We start from the raw sequence: 18836 nt of genomic DNA, 5'->3' as shown, positions 1-18836 counted from the left end.
TCCGCATAAGCTCCTTCTCTCATTCCGCATAAGCTCCTTCTCTATTTCCGCATGAGCATAAGCATGGGCTTATGCTTATGCTTATGCATAAGCATAAGCATAAGCTCATGCTTATGCTCATTCATGAGCATGAGCTTATGCGTAAGTTTCCGCAAGAGCTTATCCGCAAGTTTTCGCAAGTGCTCCTTCTCTTTTTCCGCATAAGCTCCCTCTCTTTTTCCGCATGAGCATAAGCATGAGCTTATGCTTATGCTTATGCATAAGCATAAGCATAAGCTCATGCTTATGCTCATTCTTCCGCATGAGCTTATGCGTAAGTTTCCGCAAGAGCTTATGCGGAAATAGAGAATGAGAGAAGCATATGCTTCTCTCATTCTCTTTTTCCGCATAAGCTCCTTCTCTCATTCCGCATAAGCTCCTTCTCTCATTCGCATAAGCTCCTTCTCTCATTCCGCATAAGCCCCTTCTCTATTTCCGCATGAGCATAAGCATGAGCTTATGCTTATGCTTATGCATAAGCATAAGCATGAGCTTATGCTTATGCTTATGCATAAGCATAAGCATAAGCTCATGCTTATGCTCATGCGGAAATAGAGAAGGGGCTTATGCGGAATGAGAGAAGGAGCTTGTCATGAGCTTATGCGCAAGTTTCCGCAAGAGCTTATGCGCAAGTTTCCGCAAGTGCTCCTTCTCTTTTTCCGCATAAGCTCCTTCTCTTTTTGCGCATAAGCTCCTTCTCTCATTCCGCATAAGCTCCTTCGCAAGTTTCCGCATGAGCATAAGCATGAGCTTATGCATGAGCTTATGCTTATGCTTATGCATGAGCTTATGCTTATGCTTATGCATAAGCATAAGCATAAGCTCATGCTTATGCTCATTCATGCTTATGCTTATGCTTCTCTCATTCTCTTTTTTCGCATAAGCTCCTTCTCTTATTCCGCATAAGCTCATGACAAGCTCCTTCTCTCATTCCGCATAAGCTCCTTCTCTATTTCCACATGAGCATAAGCATGAGCTTATGCTTATTCATGAGCATGAGCTTATGCGGAAGTTTCCGCAGGAGCTTATGCGGAAATAGAGAATGAGAGAAGCATATGCGGATCTCATTCTCTTTTTCCGCATAAGCTCTTTCTCTCTTTCCGCATAAGCTCTTTCTCTTTCTCTTTTGCGTGAGCATATGCGGAAATAGAGAATGAGAGAAGCTTATGCTTCTCTCCTCCTCTATTTTCGCATATGCGGAAACATGAGCATAAGCTCATGCTCACCCATGAGCATAAGCATAAGCTCATGCGGAAAAAGAGAAGGAGCTTATGCGGAAATAGAGAATGAGAGATGCTTCTCTCCTTCTCTTTTTCTGCATAAGCTCCTTCTCTTTTTCCGCATGAGCATAAGCATGCGGAAACTCATCCTTCTCATGCTTATGCTCATGCATGTGCATGAGCTTATGCTTAAGTTTCCGCATAAGCTCATGCACATGCGTGAGCTTATGCGGAAATAGAGAATGAGAGAAGCATAAGCTCATTCTCTATTTTTGCATAAGCTCATTCTCTATTTCCCACTCTATTTCCCCCTTCTCTCATTTCCCCCTTCTCTCATTCTCTATTTTCCCTCATCTCTTTCCCTTTCTCTCATTCTCTATTTCCTCGTTCTCATTCTTTTCTTTCCTTTACATCTTCTTTCCCTCTTATCTTTCCCTCTTCTTTCCCTCTTTCCTTTCCCTCTTCTTTCCTTTCCCTCTTCTTTCTTCTTGCCTATGCCTATGCCTATGAGAATGCTCATGTTTGTTTATTTGTTTTCTGTTTTCGTGTTTGTGTCTATGTTAGACATGGGATCACGTCGCTCATCCGACGAGTACGGACAGCCTCGCAGGAGGAGAGCTCACGATCTATATGCTCCAGAGGACTTTGATTCCTCTCAGGCGACTACCCCGAGGACTACCCCTGGTCCGACTCCTCTCGGTCCTAGCACTGTGACTACCCCTGGTCCGACCCCTCTTCCACGTAGCACTGCCACTACCCCTCAGGGGACTCCTTTGCTAGCCGCGCATGGATTTGTTGGGACTCCCGACGAGTTTGTAGCGCAGATGAGCGATGAGGAGGCAGCGAGATTCTTCTCTCTGCTCTCTCAGAGGACCTCCGCAATTCCTTCCCCTACACCGACGGGTGGACGTACAGCCCAGCCATCCCCTCGCGCCCCTTCGACCGCGGGATCATCACCTGCGCATGCCTCCCGCAAGGGAAGGAAGAGTAGGATGGGCGGCTCATGTTGTGCTGACTCAGGAGATGTAGACGAGTCAGCACACTCACGCTCCTTTAGGTCTCCACTTGGTCCGGAGACACAGTATCAGTCGGGTCCCTTTCCCTCTCCTACTCCCACAGCTACTCCTCGATCCGGAAGCGGTCGCGCAGCTTCCACTCCTTCAGACTCTGCTACCGTCAGTCCCCCTTACTCATCAGGGGATCTCTCCTATCAAATCACATCTGCCGGAGAGATAATAGAAGACAAAAAGGGCAAAGCAGTGATGGCCGCCATGAGGCGGTTGATGAGTCATCACTTCAAGAGCGGCATAAATATCGATTGGCGGTATCAAGATGGCCAAAAGAAGCAGGCGGTGATCGATGAGTTAAAACTCAGATTTCCTAATCCGCCAAATGTGGAGTTTAATAACAGTTATATGCTCGAGCGCATGGGTTTGGTCCTAAAGCATCGCAGATCAACCATGCGTACTTCCATTACAAAGGGGTTGTCTAAACCCAGCTGGGCAGACAAAGCTGATTGGAAGTTCTTGAAGAAGCAGAATAGGGACCATCCTGAAATGTTCGAGGGTCAGAGGAGGGCTGCGAAGAGACGGCTGGATGTCGTAGGTACTTCGCACTTTGGTGCAGGTGGACGGTATGCGTTCGAGGCAACCGTGGTAAGTTTACTTCTTTCCATTTAATGTATTGTTCTATTTGTTTTACTTACATATTACATGCACTTTAGCTAACTCTAACTCTCGTAAATTGGATCCACAGCAAGCTGCGATGGGTCGTCTTCCTACGGATGCAGAGACGCGGCGCGCATTTCGGATAGGAACCAAGCCGTGGTTCATTGAGCAAGAGGCAATGGGAGCGACAGTCGATTGGGCTGAGGTGGCTGCTCGCACGGTATAAGTTTACTCCTGCTTGTAATCTCACTTTTTAATTTAAGTTCCAATCTAATTTTCGATTTATTTGGTTCAGTCTCAGGGTCAAAGCTCAAGCGTCCCATCATCAGAGACGAGCGATCAACAGGGGCAAGGATCGGACGCAGGTGCCGATGACGAAGGAGAAGACGCAGGTGTCGGGGACGAGGGAGAAGATGCAGGTGCCGAGGACCAGGGAACAGCCCAACAAGACGATTCGGATTCGGATTCGGATTAGTAGTGGTAGTAGCATTTTTCATATCCGCTCGTTAGAGCCATTTTGTATCGCCCTTTCACAGGGTAATTTTGTTTCAAACACAGTTGTATATGTATATGCATTTCTTCCTCATCGTTCACAAGAACAATTTTGTATCACCCTGCAAGCAAGGGAAATTTTGTTATAAAAAACTTTCTTTTGTAATTACAAAAAAAAAAAAAAGGTTAGTGGGGCTAAACAGGGCTTCCTTTTGGCCCTGTTTAGCCCCACTAACCATTTTTTTTACCTTCTGTTAATCGTCGCTATATAGCGACGTTTACCAGTGTCGCTATATAGCGACGATTAACAGAGTCGGTATATAGCGACGTTTATATCGTCGCTATATAGCGACGTTTACATCGTCGCTATATAGCGACGATTAACAGCGTCGCTATATAGCGACGGTTTATAGCGACGCTCCTTTTTCGACGATTATAACGACTTTTATAGCGACCTTTGCGCCCGTGAAAAAAAAATTTTTTAATGTAAAAAGCGTCGGTATTTCCGTCGGAAAATGGCCTATGCCTTGTAGTGAATCGACCATGCAAAGCATATCAAATGGGTATAATAATTTGGAAGCACCTCAACCTAGGTGGTATTTACTTCCATGCAAAGTGACGTGTCCATCCCATAAGTTCTTGTTTACATAACACACCTGGGAGCACGTTTTTTTAGAGTTGTGCATAACACTAGGGGAAAAACGGAGCATAATGCGTGATCGAGCATGCAAAGAATATATGATGGGCACAATACTTTGCACACATCTCAACCTAGGTGGTATTGAGTTACATGCAATGTGGCACACCAATCCTATAAGTATTTGTTGGAATAACACACCTAGGACAGCCTTTTTTTATGCTTGTGCGTGACACTAAGGCAAAAATGGAGTTTCATGCCACGGTCGACCATGCAAATCATATCTGATGAGCACAATACTTTTCATAGGAATCTATTCAAGTGGTCTTAACCTCTGCATGCAAAGTGGTATGCCCATCCCATAAGTACTTGTTCGGATAACACACCTAGGAGCACGTTTTTTGATAGTGGTGCATAACACTAGGAGGAAAACGATGTATAATGCGTGAGCGACCATGAAAATCATATCCGATGGACACAATACTTTTCACATGTCTCAATCTAGATGATATTGACTTGGGTGCAAAGTGGCATGCCCATCTGATAAGTACTTGTTTAGATAACACACCTAGGATCATGTTTTTGATGGATGTGCACACAACAACACAAAGCAACTATAGATGCGCTTGATAGATGCGCAAAATAGCGGGTGTGTCTATGGGCATTGCTTGAATAGAGAAATTACAAGTGCATCTAATAGCACATCTAACAGCTCGTCTATTTGGCGTGTATTAACACATCTATTTGCGCATCTACATTGAGAAAATACAGGCCCATCTAACATTGCGTCTATCAGTGCATCTATTTGTGCGTCTATTTGCGCGTCTATTAGCGCATTTACACTGGAAATTAGATGTGTATTTAGACGCATATTTAGATGCAAAACAGAGAATACAGAAAGTGAGATTTTGGTGTACATCATTGCTTTTCAAACATTGCCCATGATTACCAAAGCACATAATTTTAATAAAAACATCAATGCTTTTTTGCAAGCCCACATATACAAGAATTAAGTGAGGTGAGGAGAATGAGACAATATGTAAAATAGTTTTGCCAATATCAATGATGGGCTACGGTTCAATCTCATCCTCAATGAGATCAACCCTTGCCAAACTATCTACTTCAAAATCCAAACAAGTGTTTAGATCTACAAATACATTCAACCCACTACTACTTGTGCTACTCATGTGCTCATCGAAATCAGCATCACCAATGGTAGGCTCGTCCTCACGGGTAATGGTCTCATTATTTATATCTCCTATCTCATGATCATCCTCCTCTCTCGTATCATGGTCATCATCATGTCCATGGCCATGATCATCCTCCATACACTCCATATTAGTAAATGTACTATACATCACTTTGGAATGTGGCATAATAGGTATGACATGCCACTATCTATTATTATCCACCATTGGTTGATCGACAACCTAATTCAAACACAAATACAATCATGTTATTTTCCTTGCATCGAAGGTATCAAAGAGAGTATTTTTATATATGTGCACAGTACTTGTTCACATTGTTGCGGTAGTACTAGTGTGTCCTTCCTACTTTGCCAAAACTTTGTCGAGTCAATAGTTACAAAGCCACTTGCATGGCATTTGATTGTTGCATTAGGTCCTCTTTCCACCATGTCCTTAAACCACTTTACATCCAAAACATACACAAAGAAACATCGAAAGTCAAGCTTAATAATATCTTGGATTATGCCACAATAATCATCCATGGCTCCATTGGCTCCCTCAAAGATAGCAATGATGCCGCAATCTTGTGTGTTTCTCTTATCATCAATCCGTTGTGTTTGAAAATGCTTGCCCTCACACCATACAACATTGAACATAGTACACTACACCAAGAAAAAATCAATTAAATAAGCAATTTAAATTATTGAAAGCTCCTAGCTTATGCATAACATTCTATATACCGACCTTGCTCATGCATCCCCTAGCATACTCCCATTCTTCCATTGTGATATGCATCCCCTCATCTTTCTCTACTTTATCCATTTCATCAAGTAGCCCATCCACATGAATATCCTTTGGAAGTGCTCTTAGATACTAAGGGTATGGCACACGAGATCCATGGTGTGTACGAAAGAGGGCCCTTTCTTCTTGTCTTCTTGCTTTTGTATCCTCGTATCTTGTCACCCATCTTTTCATCACGTCACTATTAAGCATGCAATAGAGGTTGATACTATTATGCAACTCCGTGTCTATTACTTTGTTGCATCCTTTCCCTTGAGGCACAATAGAGGTCATCCTCAGGTCTTCATCATCTCTCCATAGTCATGGGAGAGAGCTATCCACATCAACAAGAAACTCAGAAATATATACAAGTGACTCTTATACCAACAAACCCTCACCCATGCTACCTTCGGGTCTTGCATTTTGTCTCATGAAGCCCTTCAAGGTCTTCATGAAGTGCTCGAGGAAGAAGAACCATCGTGCATGTATAGTACCACATATAGCAATCTAGAAATGAAAAAGTACAGCATATTAGCAATATGCATTCAAACTTGCATGGAGCATTGATACGCATCATATTTTGTATCATGTAAAGTACCTCACAAGCTCGCCCATCTTGTAAATACAATCTTTCATGTCCTTCGATGCACTACCTGAAATGCTAGTAGGTAGTATGAACTGAACTCACGAGGAGGTGGTTGATTAGTTGCTTATAATTATTCACTCACAAATTTGAAAGGAAAAAGATATTATGCACATAAAATACTTACTTGGAGCATCTTGTGCCAATCATGAGATTTCAAGCCATATAATTGCTCTACACCTCTTTTCTTGCTCTTTGTAAAGGCTCCCTTCAAACACCTCATGCATCCAGTGGCCGAAGTACGAATTGTAGTAATAGTGTGCTTCACCACTGCCATCTCTAGCTTTGATAACCTCCACAGTGCACGAGGTAAAGAAACACACCCATTAGGTCTCTCTTGTGGCCAAGCTTCATGCATCCTCCCTGTGGTACGTAGATCCTCCCTTATGCCTACGGAATCTTATGTCCCATTCAAATGCTCCCAAATGGTAGATGCCATATTCTTGAAGATATGCACGGGATCAAGCAGGTGATTGTTCTTGATGTGGGGCCAATATGGTAAACGATAAAAGTATCTTAAAAAAATAAAGTGTTAGCGGACAATCTTTATTTCTAGCCAATATAGCACACAATAGTTACAAACCCTTACCGGCTCATGCCAAGTGGCAGAGGAGTCATGGAAGCATCCCAAGTTCTCATCCAATCTCCCACGGTGAGTGATTGTGAGAGGACTTCATTCCAAGGGGCAACATATCTAGGATGATCAGGTGGAAGAAATCGATGGTGATTCTCATAGATGACCTTATTCAATGCATCTGCCCGTGAGGCAACTAGCAAAGGACCACAAATAGGACATGCATGGTAACCTGATGTGGTGAGACCTGAACAATAGACACAATTAAGAGTTGAAGATGGGTTTAGGGTGCCACATCCTTTGCCTATTAATAATTAGAAGTGCAATGCTTACCTGAACACTTGCCATAGCTTGGGAAGTCATGCATCATCCACATCAAGACTGCTTTGCAGTTGAAGTCTCATGATGAGGGAGGCCTACTCACATCATGCACATCGATACCTCTTCAAAGTATCTCTAGCTCATCAATCAAAGGCTCCAAGTAAACATCAGGATTTTTGACTTTATGTTTCCCTGGAATTAGAAGGGACAGCATAACATGTCCTTTCGTAATAGCTATAGAGGGTGGAAGATTATAATTCACCAATATCACTGGCTATACACTGTAAGAGGTTCTTTTGAGACCAAATGGGTTCACACCGTCCATACCCAATCCAAGTCTCAAGCTCCTAGGTTCTTCCTTGAAGCTTGGCCATGTGTCTTCAATATGCTTCCACGCAGGAGAGTCTGCGAGAGTTCTCCACTTGCCATCGGTTGATCGATGGGAGGAATGCCATGACAAGAGCTCTGCAATGGATTTGCACTTGAACATATGTTGGATGCGAGGGATTATGGGAAAATGTCACATAACCTTATGAGGCACGTCCAAAGTTTTGAGATCTGCTCTATATCTTGCCTCTCCACAAGTAGGGCACTCTCTTGCATCCTTATGTAGTCCACAAAACAAAATGCAATCATTGACACATGCATGGATGCGCTTGTAATATAATCCTCCAAGAGAGGTCACATGTTGCCTTGCCATATCTGTTGAGGTCAGTAATTTATTCTCCCTTGGAAGCATTTTACACAATAGCTTGCACGTGAAGACCATAAATGAGGAAAAGCATTCGAGTAATTGACCCACTAGCATAATTCACCATGTTTGCAAAATAGACTTTAAAGCTTACTTGAGTAATGCATTCAAACTTGCATTGCTCCATCCATAGATGGTTTGCAAGTTTAGTAACTCAAGGGAGGCACATAGAACAAATAATGTGCACCCCTCAAACAGTGGTGTCGATGTTGCGGTAAAAAGATCATCCTGCTCCATGCTATCATCCCTCCCTTGATGGACATATAAATCCCGCACCATATCATCAAACACCTCCTCCTCCACGGCTTCATGAGGTAATGGCGGAGGGCTACTATCACCATCACTCCATGCATCCGTAACAGTCCCTCCTGAAGATCCCACCTCATATTTCCAACACTTTGCCTCCTCATGGTGAGCATAGGGCAACATATGCGGGTGTGGCAGTGCATCTTGTATCAAATTAAAATGGGATCATAACTCAAACATATGAATACCCATAGGTATCTCAATCAGCCTTAACTCTAACACTTACCATGTTTACGGTCGCATCCCATTCTCCATACTTTGAGATGTGATTGAGTATAATCTTGCATGCACGATACATGTTTGATCACACATACATTTGACTTTTTGCTCCAACCACATTTCGCGATGGTGGATACGGAGGGATTCATCCTCACTAGAGCTACTTGTTGAAGCTGAAGACATCCTACAAACAAACAACCCAAAAAATTTTGCTTTTCTTCAAATATTTAATTTTAAACTCCATGGCGCACCTAAAATTGCGTCTGTCTATTCTGTGGTGTGCGTCTATAAGCGTGCTAAAATTGCATCTGCTCTATGTATCTAGACATGCAATTACATGCGTATTTAGATGCATGTATAGATGTGCTATTAGACGTGGTTTTTAAATCTGCTTTTAGCATGCTCGCTTTGCTTTTCTTCACATTACTTATACTTCATGCGGCTTGCTTGCTTTGCTATTAGCATATCCATAGTTTCGACGCTTAAGAGGAAGGCACCCATACTTACTTCCAAGCTTACACTTAAGAGGAAGGCACCCACACTTACTTCCAAGCTTAAAGGAGAAGAGGGTAAACAAGGAAGAGAAGCAACTTTGAAAAAGGAGAAGAAGCTTCCATACCTCTATCCAAGGTAAGTCTTTTTACAGTTGATCTTTTTTGGAAGTTGCTCTCTTTGGATTTGTCCTTTGTCGTATCTAAGAAACGCATGATTTTGGTATCAGTGTTACATTTTTGTGTCGGGCGCATGTCCTTTTCTACTTTTTAGAAAAGTTCGTCTGTCGGAGCGCATCTATAGGCACATCTTAGAGCGCATCTAAGACCGCGTCTACAGGCGCGTCTAGATGCGTGTCTAGCCTATTTGTAGACACAGACAGCCACGTCTATAAACACGCTATTATATGTAAAAATAAACGTGCTTCTCAGATGCATCTATAGATGTGCTCCGACAGTAATCTTTTCTGACAATAATCTTTTCTTCCCTTCCCCTTTCTTCTTAGCTCATCAATGATTGTCTTTTTTTCTTTTTTCCAGTTCATCATGTGGCCAAGAAGCTCTTCGGGCTCGCCTAATCTCCAGGAGTCTATTTTTAGGGACTTATATAACCTTTTAGGACACCCTCCTAGTCCTGAGGAGTTATACATGTATATGACGGGTACTCTAAACACCCCCCAGGAGTCGGCACTACAGACTCCAAACCACCCCACACCAGCTGAGATTACTCGAGCAGAGTTAGCACATCCCAGCCGGCTACACAACCGAGGCCCTTCTCCCTCCCCCATGCCATCTTATGCCCCTTCCCCCATGCCGTGAGGAGGTCCTTCTATCTTGTAGAGCCGTCGATGTACTCTTGTGCAGTCGAGACTTGGTTCTCCAGCTACGAGTGGTCCATGTAGTCCCCTGCAATCTCTAGCTATGAGTGGCCAGTGTACTAGCTCGACACGACACGGTGGCAGGCGTAGTAGTAGGGAGACAGGTGGGGGATGCATGGCACAATGCTTTGGGAGGGGTGGTGGTGGGGACGATGATGATTCAAATGATTTAGATGTGCCTCCAAGTGATGGTACGATCTTCTATGACATCACTCAAACAGGAGGCATCTTGATGAATGCATGGGGGAAGGACATCATGGCCTTCATGCGCTCTGTAATTGTTAACAATTACAGAGATTGCTTTATCCACTACAAAGACCAGACAAAGAGGTTGGCTGATGAGACCCTCGCTACTGTTCACTCTAGGTATCCTAACCCCCCCAATCGTCAGTTCACAGATAAATGGGCCAAGTCAAAGATTGTTATAATACTTGGCAATAAAAGATCTTTGCTTAAGAGGCAGGCACTAGTGGAGCTTGCCAGGCTCGAGGGAGGTCAACCACCAAGGGGCTCGCCCCACACCACTCACAAGCGTGAGTGGAAGAAAGCAATGAAGTCAATGAGGGAGGACCCCAGTCTGCAGCACGTGGAGGCACGAAGGATCCAGATGGAGCAATATGGAAGCGTGCATTTTGGAGCTGGGGGTGTTGAATCATGGGAGGCCCAATTTGTAAGTATCGATCTCAAATTATATTGCTTATGTAGTTTACTAGGAGGTTGTTTCTTTGTATTAACCCCTCCACAAATTGTGTCATCTTGCAGCTTGATATCGTGGGCAGATACCCTACTCCTATCAAGATAGCCTACCATCGCCACCATCACAGAGGAGATACATGGAAGCACTTCTATCATGACGGGTTGATTATTGAGGAGCAATATATCCGGGCTACTGGAGCGGCCCCCGAGATATTTGAAAGTAATTAAATAATGTCAATATTATTAGTAAAGATTTGATTTTTCATACATTGATATATGTTGTCCCTTGTTTATAGGTCCCTACACAAGAAGATGAGGAAGAAGACGAGGAAGGAGGTGGAGAAGGGAGCACAGAAGGGAGCGTGGAAGGAAGCGAGGACGTGGAGAACATAGATTAGTCGTAGAAGTAGTGCTAGCTACTCTTTTTTGTACTTAAAGCCACTCGCTTGTGGCTTCGTGCCTCTTGTATATACACTCCTCTTATTTTTTGTACTTGAAGCCACATGACATGGCTTAGCTTTGTGCTATATGTACATACAAGCACTTTTTGAGCTTTCAATTTTATTGCATTTTGGAGTTGTAATGTTTTATTTGGAATTGTAATTAAAATGCGGTTAGCTATAAGAATTGAATTACACAATGTGGAAATGGGATTCTTGTAACTATATAGCATACACAACATACACAGCATTTTGTAAATTTAAAAAAAAAATTTATGTAGCATGTCTATCAATGCGTCTATAAACGTGTCTATATACGTGCCTGTCTGTTCGAGAAGCATCTATTTTTGCGTCTATAAATGCATCTATAAGACTGTTTATAAATGCATCTATACACACATTTAACGATGCGTCTGTTTGTCTTTTAAATTTTTTAGCAGAGGTCTATTTACACATCTAGATGTGCATCTATATGCGCATCTGTCTGCTATATAGATGCACTATTAGATGCGGGTCTCTAGATGAGAAAATAGATGCACAAATAGACATGCCCGTAAGTTTTTTTTTGGTTCAGTAAACGCATCTGTGTGCACGTCTGTGGGTGCTTTGTCTTGTTGTGGTGCATCACAGTGAGGCAGAAATAGTGTTTAATGGGAGAATTTGCCCTAAGTATAAAAAGGGTATTCTTCTCTTCATTCATTCTTATCTCAATCAATTGGACCAAGAGGGAGCATTTTTTTAATGTCTATCATTTCATCATTTTATTTTTATCTATTTCACCTTAGGTTATAATTTATCTGTTTACATAATCTCCATTTCATTAGTTTGTACATTTTATTTAATCTTTAATTTTTAATTCATTTTACATTAAATATATATTTAATGTATATTTAATTTAGTTTAAAATGTTTTGCTAATACTTTAATTCTATGTGAAAAGAATCAAAATTTTTTTATAACTCTTGTCAATAACCTATTAAAATGAATATGAAAAAGAAATTATTTCTTACATTTTCTTTGATTTGATGGTTGGTATAGCTTAGATTAGCATAGATTAGTTTATTCATAGAGGAGAGAACTCGAAACCAACCAATCAAAGCCATGCTCAAAAATTCCCGACTAGTTTCTAATCAGCGTCAGTCCTACATTCACATGCGGTTTCACACTTATAACACAACCCTATGAGCAAAGTTTCAAATGACAGATAACACATCAGAGTTAGAGTTTCAGTGGACACAATGTAATTGTAAATGATGGATGCATCATAGTTTTATTTTTTCTCATCTCATTGTAAAGCCTTATTGGCGATTATTTTTAAATTTATGTATATATATTGAGCCTTGTAAAGCCTTTGAGGCTATTTTTGATCATCCATTCAAAGATTTTGTTAAATGGACAAACACTTAATTGTATCAGTGGACACATTACAACTTGGGCACCTTACAGTATGATGGGAAAAATGCATTGTTTTTCAGTTTGGGTACATTACAGTATGACGGGCAAAATGCATTGTATTTTAGCTTGGGCACATTATAGTATGATGGGCAAAATGCATTGTCTTTTAGCTTACATTATAGGTATGATGGGCAAAATGCATTGTCTTTCAGCTTGGGCACATTATAGTATGATGGAAAAAATATATTGTCTTTTAGTTTGTACTTCGGCTATTTTATTGAAGCATTGTATCTAAAGTCTTGTGAATTATTTTTCATGTAGGGTCTTCAACTATTATGGAGCACTCTCAAGAGATTAGAGCTTTCGTCAATAGATCTGTGGCCAACTCTTCCATGTTTAGTACCTTGGGCATCATCTGTGCATTTGGAGCTAATTCTAAGGTTGAAGCCTTTACTATTTGGGAATATCAGAGGAAGCCTTCATGTTATCCCCTAGCCATATCGCCATCTTGCTACATAGCTCAAACGATGTGGGATTCATAGCAAACAGATGATCATGCAGCTTAGCATCCCTAGCCCTATGAGGAAGCATGGCAGAAGCTGTGCATCACTCATCCTCTCATGGGATTCACATCATGAGTTCAAATGTTTAATCCTAGAGATACGGCCTCTTAAGGACTCATTCTCCTTCTACTTCACCTCATAAAGCTGGTTAATCGAGCTCCACTTGGGACCACTTGAGCAAACCCACAATGAAAGATTCACGCATTGTGTCCCAATTTATTTTCTCATCAGGGTTTAAGGCTCTGAACCATTGTATAGCCTTGCCATCAAGACTCAAGCCAAAAGAATTAACCTTTTCTAGATCCCTGATATCACCAAAGGTCTCATAGATTTGTTCAAATCTCTCAACATGGGAGACTGGGTCTCCTTCTCCTACAAACTTGTTGATTAGCTTGGAGATTGTGTGATAAGCTTGCTCCTTGAGGAGTTGGTATTCCTTCTTGGAATAGCTGGAGGTGGTGTTGCATCCCCCCTTCCTAGCACTTGTACTAGGATTCTCATAGCTTCATCCATAAGGGCCATTTGTGATATAGGAGGAGGTTGTGGAATGGTGGGCCCTGTCTCATACATTGGTGGTCCTGATGAAGGGTTCCATGGATTTGATGGCACAAGGTTGGGATGGGAGGATCCACGCCCACTAGGCATTTGCATTGTGACTTGGGTCGGGTTGGGCCTAACAATTAGTTGTACTAGAGGAGGTCCTCTAGGGAGTGGCATGTTCTTTGTAGGCATAGGCTTATAAGGGGCAGTTGTTGGGTGAATTATCTCCCATGTTTTGTTGCTAAGGAATCATAGGGGCTTTTGAGGTGGATGGTCTTGATTGTGGGCCTTTGAGGTTACTCCTCTCCCCCCTTTGCTCTAGCATTTGGGACCCTTTACCTTGATGCGAGGTCAAGGAGATGTAGCCCCTTGTGGCTTTTGATGGGGTTTATTTCAATGTGATTTGCATGCAAATTTTATCATTTCTTGATGCCTCGGTGTCCCAATTTTCTCAGGATAAAGCTAAAGCGCCAACCTGGTGGGATAGAGATAAATCACCAACCCAACGAGATAGAGATAAGCATCGACATGATGGGATAGAGCTAAAGCACTAACCTGACAAGATAGAGATAAAGCATCAGATAGCAAGTCGGCAAGATGGTCACGATCGGTGGTATAGATGGATGGCACTAGTTGGAGGGATAGTAGCACTGGGTCAACCCTCCTGTCAGACCATAAATTTGGTAGGTGGGTTAGGTGGTTGACACATGTCAGTCTCATTGATAGGACATGGGGCTATGGAACCAACCAACGGGATAGCTAGCCTATGGAACCGAGTCGGTGGGATAGAAACTTGCAGTTTTGCCAACTGGTTTTTGATGATTTTTGATGATTTTGAAGTTTTTGTTCAAGTTTTTTTGTGATAGGGGGATGCTAAACTACCTAGTCTACCTACTCAAGAGCTACTCAATGAAAAAACAACATTTGAATGGCAAATGGGGTGTTTTGCAAAAAGTGACAATTTCTCCTTCCAAAACCACTTTGAAAATCACTTCAAGCATCATTTTGGGTGTTTTTGTTGGAGTTTGCTATCACACACACCTTAGCAATCCTCTAAACTATCTTCCTATCAATTTTAAATGCTAAAGTACATCAATAGCAAGCTCTAAATGATCCAAAAAAAAAATGATAGCTTCTTCTTTTACCTTCCAAAACTCACACTTATTCACTCATTTCCTACAACCCCACTATCAATGCTCTTAGTTAATCTTGAAGCAATGAGAAATGGGTAGATGATGAGAGAAAGCAAGTGCAATACAAAAGCATACCTTGAACTCCCTGGCATCGGCGCCAAAGATGTGGTCTACAATAGTGACTAATGTGTCATGGGGATCTTGAAGGAATGCCGATGGAGCCTCCATTCCAAGCTACTCCTTGTGAGAGCAATGCAAAGCATGAGCCATCCGCAAGTGTCACTTAAGCAGCTTCGGATTGTTTGAATGTGTTTCCATGAGAGGAGGAGGGAAAGGGGAGATAGGAGAAGAGGGGGGAAAGGGAAGGAGAAGAGGGGAATGAAGGGAGATAGAGTGGCAAACACAAGGGCACTACAAAGAATACAAGAGAACACCCAAAATACTCATGGAAGAGAAGAGGGAGCTTGTATTCCAAACTTGTGCATCCAGCAATGAAGACCAAAGTCAACCACTTAGCCTTTGATACATGCCACCTTTTGAAGGGAGGGCCAACCCTATTCCATTTATACCACTCTCTTTCCTCATTCTTTTACAACCATCGTGGGCCTATTTGGCTCCAAGGCACAATCCTTGTTCTATGGACTTGCTAATATCCAACATCAAATGATATTGCCAACTAATGTAGTTAACATTGTGAACTACACAATCTTTTGCTTAAAGTGTGGCATACAACTCTATAAGCATAGCACAGCTATTTCCATTGCTTCCTTCCACTAGGCTCCATCATTGGAAGTGATCTATGAATGAGATCCCCAGGCAATTTTAAATGCCAAAATAGGTGTAGAATGAAGTCTATCTGTGCACGTTTGCAATGGGACCATATATCATTCCACTATCTAACTTTGGTCGAATGCTTGGGGAAAGTGTTAAGCGATGTGCAATAATAGCCGTATCTTTTGAGAATTTTTGCCCTCCCTCTTAAATTTAGGGAACCATTAACAGACTTGTCTTGCCCATTGGTGTGCTAAACATCGTGCAAACCTTGTGTTTCTTATTTGAAGAGTTGTCATCGGTCCTATGTGTGTTCTGAACTCCTAGTTTTTTGAAGGGAAAGTCTAATCTCCTAGCAATTTTTCATCAACCCGATTCAAAGAATGAGGACTCGTCAGTGTGCGATGACTGCACAAAGAGAGTCCACAGTGGAGATGCTTGGCAATCAATTGTGCAAGAAAGACCTATTTATAGTAAGGCATGCATGCCAACAATTTTCCTACATAAGATCAAGAGGCTGAACTCCCACTGAACTTTGGCACAAAATCCTAGGAACATTAACTATAGATTCTTAAAGGATGATGCAAACCAAAGAATTGGTGACAGGGATGCCTATATTTGGCCATTAAGATTTCAGCCATGCATGCCCTCTATGTCAATTTGCCAAACAAACAAGGTTGCCATTTCCAAAGAGGGGGAGAATGAGTAAGTATCCTTTGCAAATAGTTCATTTGGATATATTTGGGAGCCTATAGACAATGCAACACCCAAGGGAGTAAGCTAGGATATCACTTTTATAGATGATTACAGCCGGATGACATGGGTTTTTATCTTGAAAGCTAAAAGTGATGCCTTTTAAGTATTTTGCCAATTTAAGAGAATGGTAAAAAGGAGCTTGGGTGTTAGATAAAGTGCTTTCATATGGAAAATGGTGGAGAATACATGTCCTACGAATTTGATGAGTTTCTATATGGCCAAGGCATTAAGAGACGGGTCGATTGTAGATAAAGTCCCCAACAAAACTCCATTGCAAAAAGGAAGAATAGGGTGATCAGTGACATGGCTGGAGCCATGATGGATGAAATGAATATGCCATTAACTTTTTGGGCTGAAGGGGTGCATACGGCCATGCATATTATGAATATAACACCTCAACATGTTGCACTTTGCTAGCCATGTATGCATAGTGCATCCTCAGATATCCATTGTAAGTCACTATCCACGGGGTGTCTCACCCTTTCTGGTCTTCTTAAGGGATGTGTATTTTCTTTCTAGCATATGGTGGCACATACTTTGAGGCATGCTTTGTCTCTTGATCTTTAACAAGCTGTAAATCACTCCCTTCATCACTATTTGCATCCTCAACACTCTTCAACTTCAACTTTTTGCTTCCCTCTATCCACATGCTTGCTCCCCCTTATTCTACCACTCGATGGACTCACACTATCAATACTTTCCTCATGTTGTGATGGCCTTGACATCACTTTACTTGAGGGTCCAGCTTGCTGTAATTTTAGCATATACTCATCCTCAACAATCATTGGTCTAGGCTGATACCAAGCTTCATGCAGACTTTCATATACTTATCTAGTGATGGGATCATTTGCGTTCTAGACAAATGCATGAGAAAGTTCTTGTACAATGCTACACTATGAAGTGTTACATTGCAATGAAGCCCATATGTCATTCAGGTAGATGAAGCAAAATAAGGGCTTCATTTCTTTTGAGTAGGTTGAGTCGGAGGTGTGAAGAGAGGACTTCTGATTCTGCCCACACGCAACCTAAAGATAGGATTCAGCTGGCTAGCCAGCAGCCACGCCAGAGCAGTGTACCAGGCTATGGCTGCCGTAATGATCCCCATGAACCCTGCCGCCCTGTGCAACCCCCCATACGACCCCAACCCGCCGTTCCTGCTCCCGAATTCTGCCGCAGTCAGTAGCGCAAATGTTACCGTTAGCGTCAAGAACAGCAGCACCAGCCCCACTGTTGTTCTCAATGACGCCACTAGCATCACGAAGGTGAAGATCGTCCAGGCTAGTAAATAGATCGATAATGCCCGCAGTAGCACGGGATCCGGCGAGTTGCTGTAGCCTTCGATAATTCCGAAGCTGGGAATGAGAATGGTTGCAAACGAGAGCCAGAAGGCTCCGTAGGAGGTGAAGGCCGTGGCTCCGAACGTGTTGCCCACTGCAAATTCCCACATGCCTGCCAGGATCTGCGCTAGCCCGCCGTAGAACAAAGCCAGGCCTGTGATCACATTCACTGGGTCGCTTGTATGGACGCCGAAGATCCCAGCATTGTAACAGGAGAGCACGAAAGTCGTAAGGGCGAAGCTAGCCAGGCCGAGGGGGCCAGGATTTCCTGCCATGGTTGAAATGAAGGTGCTGCAAGGCTAGGGGACCTTGGAGGTGCTCTGAAGAGAGTGAGTGAGCAGATGGGTAGTTCTGGGCGGAGTCCAAATCAGAAGTGATAACCGAGGAATGTTTTGATGCTTTGAAACGGCGTCGAAGAGTACACCACTCCAAGCTCTCAAGCGCTTCTTCCGGTTGCTTAGCAAGCCTCCTTGATCTCTTGGCAAGAGCAAACGAGGCAGTAAGGCAAGGCGATAGAATCAAGACGTCTATAAGAAGAGGATAGGCAGCGAATGGGTATAGTCGGAGACTGTAGAGCCAAGAGGCGATGCTGAATTCATAGGCCGTCAGCTGGGAAGGCTTTGGCCAGGAACACTCCTACAAACGATACCCTCCAGATAGATTATGAGGCACTATGGCGGTAAGCCATGATGGATCAAGAACAACATGCCTGTGTCTAGGAGGAGAAGAAGGCCTTAGAAGTCAAAGTACAACAATAGGCCCAACTTATAGAATGGATGCATGTAGCGATCCAGCTACGCCAGCAGTACATTGTCACTCTACATACAGACCTGCATGCAGCATGTGCATCAACTTCGCTGGAATCAAAACCAAGTGACCTCCAAGAAAGGCTTCTTGAGGCATCATTCCACCCCTCGGCACTCTGCTTCACTTCACGCACAGTTAAAGAAACCTTCAACTACTTTTTGCACACCATCTCTACTGCCATCCTCCCACACAAC

General features: G+C 42.7%; 1 pseudogene; it reads right to left on the bottom strand.

Moving 5' to 3' along the window:
• Positions 1–17456: 17456 nt before the first annotated feature.
• LOC147895173 (accumulation of dyads protein 2 pseudogene) lies at positions 17457–18270 on the bottom strand (annotated as a pseudogene).
• Between the last annotated feature and the right edge of the window lie 566 nt (positions 18271–18836).

The sequence above is a fragment of the Dipteris shenzhenensis genome, chromosome 13 (assembly GCF_047967505.1).
Source record: "Dipteris shenzhenensis isolate YYH24624 ecotype China chromosome 13, Dip_SZ_1.0, whole genome shotgun sequence".
In the NCBI taxonomy this organism is placed as follows: domain Eukaryota; kingdom Viridiplantae; phylum Streptophyta; class Polypodiopsida; order Gleicheniales; family Dipteridaceae; genus Dipteris; species Dipteris shenzhenensis.
Note: the sequence above shows the minus strand (reverse complement) of the source record. Positions and strands in the feature narration are given on the sequence as shown.